The 3,692-nt window shown below is 42.8% G+C and overlaps 1 protein-coding gene across 1 annotated transcript in view; it reads left to right on the top strand.

Annotated features, from left to right (window-relative positions):
• The first annotated feature begins 2,103 nt into the window (after positions 1-2,103).
• The window catches only part of mov10l1 (Mov10 like RNA helicase 1), a 12,209-nt gene continuing 10,620 nt past the window's right edge, over positions 2,104-3,692 (top strand). The window contains exon 1 of the mRNA XM_027272516.1: positions 2,104-2,148. The gene's annotated coding sequence lies outside the window, so the exon portion shown is untranslated. The remainder of the gene's footprint in view (positions 2,149-3,692) is intronic.

Here is a 3,692-nt window from a genome sequence, read left to right on the forward strand (position 1 = left end):
ATCTTACAAATGACGATTTAGCTATTGTAATATTTGCCACTTGCCTGTGCCCTACATTTTACTAATATATTACATTAATAATGGATAGATCTCAATGAATATTTGATTTTTGCATGCAGCTCCATGATATGATATGAGGAAATCATTTTATGTTTTAGATAGAATGAAAATATTTGAGGAACGGAAAAACACAAACTTTATTAGTGTCCCCGTTGCTGCTTTAATCAAAGCTTTTCTTTTTGCCATATTTTATTGACTTCTGTGTGCATCATTGTTTTCCTATCTTAAAACAAAAGTGTATACAATAGAATGAGTTATTTTTGTCGTCCCTTGTTTGAGATCGACTTTCCCCCCTGCAGGCTGACTAAGCGACGCCTGCCAAACTTCCTGCGTAATTCACGCTGCCCCAGGCTTTCAGAGATTGTGTGGAGACACATAGTGATGTGCTGGCAGTTGAGCCCAGCCTAGGAGAGGTGAGCGTGCCCATGATATGTCAAAAAAAGTTGCACATTAAGAGTCAGATAGGGCTGCTCATAATTAATGTGTTTATTAATGGCGTGTTAAGCACTCCTGTGCCATGAAGTGTGCCTTGTGAGCTTACAGACATTGCAGTGAAGCTCTGGGCTTCTATGTTTTTACAAGCAAGATGGTGTTTATGATATTAACATTATTTTATTATTATATTATTATTATTTTAAATTGGCATTAAGGGCTGGAATTCAGTGTCTTACTTCATCCTTTGTGTTGAGGGGAAGAAAAAAAAAAAAATTTGCCTCCAGAGATCAACTGAAATATCACAGTTTCCTTCTGCTGTGTCTGTTCGCTCAGGTGCTGTCGCCATTCAACATGCAATCACGTTTCTCAGCCCTTCTCTGGCTGGAAGAGCTGCATGCAGAGAGGAACTGAGAGAATTCACAATCCACGGAGCACTTCTCAGGAAAGGAGCATGCTTCCTGCACCTAGAGGTCTCGGTTGGCTGAAGGCCAGACCGAGTCTCAATATAGGTGAGGAGGCCTCAGGTGTCTTTTTATAGCAAAGGCTCAAGTTGTTTGTTTTCTTCCTGCTCAGCCTGAGTGAGTTTTGACAAATTTGCTCTGCAGGTGACAGAATAGTGTTGAAGAAACCGCAGCGTGACGGTATTACGATGGAGTACATTAGCTACGTCACACGAGGTACGGAGATGTTTTCGAAAGCATCTTCTATGTTCGCCTAATTAATGCTCTTTTGATTTGATTGATCTAATGCTGCGGTTTGACTCACAGATCAACGATGAGGACGTGAGTTTAAGAGTGAACCAGAGTTTCAGCACAGCTACCTCGGAGAACCGCTCGATGTTGAGTTCTCTTACACAGGTAGGTTGGGAAAAGTGATTGCCTTACATTAATGCATTCATATCTCACCCAGAATGTGTCATGTTGTAATCAGAGTACTTTGCTTGCATTGGCAGATTGACCATGAAGCGGTGTCACCATGCACTTGAGCAGACAAAAAATTTCAGAGAGAGTAAGTTGAGGTTTTATTTGAATCCTCTTGGTGACAATCTCATTTTGAAGTCAACTTAAAGCTCATGTTCTATGAAAGGAGTGAACATCTGTATTATTTTAGCAGCAAAGCAATGTACTCTATTTACTAAATCTTTTTTTTTGGGAGGACCAACGTGACACTGGTCAGAATTTGCTCCAGAGGGTGCTGTTTGCACCTTACCTCATCCTCTTTCTTTTGCCATAGTGAGACAGAGGGAAAGTAAATTTGCCTCTAGGAACAAATAAAATATAATTTTACTCACCAGCAGTGTCTCCACAACTTCACAACAAGTTTGAAGGCTTAACTTTCTATAAGACACTTGTGTTTTTGATTTATATTGAAGCTCTCCTGGTGGTAATTTAATCTAACTAGTTCAGTAAGATTTAAATTGCTGCATGTTCTTACTGTTGTGCAGTTCTCTTCCCATCTAGGTGACGTTCAGGCTCCTCAGTGGACAGGAACGTGGTAGACTCAGACCACTGAGGTGAAAGAAAAAGAACTTTAATGTCATTCAGTCTTGTTTTTTATTAAACGTATTCTATTTGAATGTCAGGCTGCAGCGATGGAAAATGGAAGGTGTCGAGCATTTCCATCGACGTGAAGTCAAAGCCACACAGACTAAAGGTATGGGTATTTTGATTTGGCACAAGCTTTGCCTGTGCTATGTCTGTAACATGGTTCTAATCACTTCTAGATGGAAGACTCCCACAAACCCATCCCCAGCAAAGGCCACTTCTTTAACCGGAGCTGAACCCTCCTCAGGAGAGGCAGTGAAATGATCCTGGCAGGAGATGTCGGCCCACTCCTTATGTGCTATTTGGACTCCAGGCACCGGAAAGACCATCACGTCATAGAGGCCATACTCAGGTACACCACCAGTAAGACTCTTGTTAGACTAATAACACAAGTGTTTCTTGAACAAATGCGAGCTTTTCCATTCTTCGTCCTTGCTTGTGTAACTTCATAAAGTCTTTACACCCGCAGTTTACCACTTTGTGCCGAGTAGTAGGGTACTCGTATGCATCCTTCCAACAGCGCTGCTGACCTCAGCCATCCGCCTGCATCACAGTGGCTTCCTGCACGCTGCAAGTTTGGCCCGTGTCAACGCTTCTTGTAGACAGGAGAGGTACTGCACAGCGTCAGGGAAAAGAAATTCACTGTGCACTCTGTGTTCTTTGATCAAAGGGAAAATATGCATTCTCCTGTGTGCAGTAAGGTCTGCACAGATGCCCGTGCCATTTGCCACCAGGTTGGGCGGTACAGTTGTCAGTAATACTCTCTGAATAATAGATGAGGCTCTGATAACATTCTCTGTCTGCACCTTTAGTACTTTGCTTATCATCTAAAATGTACATGCCATCTTGATGCAATGTTGTTGTTTTTCTCAGTCCATCCCTGAAGTGCTGAGACAGTTCTCAGGGGGCGAGGACATCCGTCCTGCCTCTTTCCACCGGATTGTGGTCAGCACCTGCCCAGTGCTGGCATGTTTCTATATAGGACTACAGTAAGGCCTGCGCTGTAATTTGAACAATTTAAACAAGCAGCATTGTCCTCATTCTACCTCTTTCTAACTCCGTTCACTTGTTTTCTTCAGAGTGGGTCATTTTACACACTTGTTTCTGGACGAGGCCGGCCAGGCTACAGAACCAGAGTCCCTGATCCCTATGAGTCTTGTATCGAGAGAGGATGGACAGGTCGTAGCACTCAGCACTAACTGCATTCACCCTGTTTGTGTGCAGGCATTTCTTGTATGCTCTCTTCTCACCTTTTAGGCTTTGATGATAAATTGTCTGGGTATAATGATTAATAATGCCTGTTTTGTTTTTTTTCTCGCCTGCTTAGATGGTTTGCTGGAGATCCCCGTCAGCTGGGTCCAATAGTGAAGTCCAAGCTGGCTGCTCTTTGGCCTTGGCGTGTCTTTGTTGGAGAGGCTCATGGCCAACCCGCTGTACTCCAGCAGGACTGGGGATACAACCTAAGCTGGTTGGTACATGCCTGCTACACACAGATGCTTTGTTACATGGTTCTGGTGCTGTGTACAGCATATTTCCTATCTTTATTTTGAAGTCCTTATACACCAGTATCATTTTATTTCTTGCCACTATTGATATCAGGTAGTTGTAACATGATTAGCACAGATATCTCATCTTGGAGGAATGTATTGGAGA

This window comes from Larimichthys crocea, chromosome XXI (assembly GCF_000972845.2).
Source record: "Larimichthys crocea isolate SSNF chromosome XXI, L_crocea_2.0, whole genome shotgun sequence".
Lineage (NCBI taxonomy): Eukaryota > Metazoa > Chordata > Actinopteri > Sciaenidae > Larimichthys > Larimichthys crocea.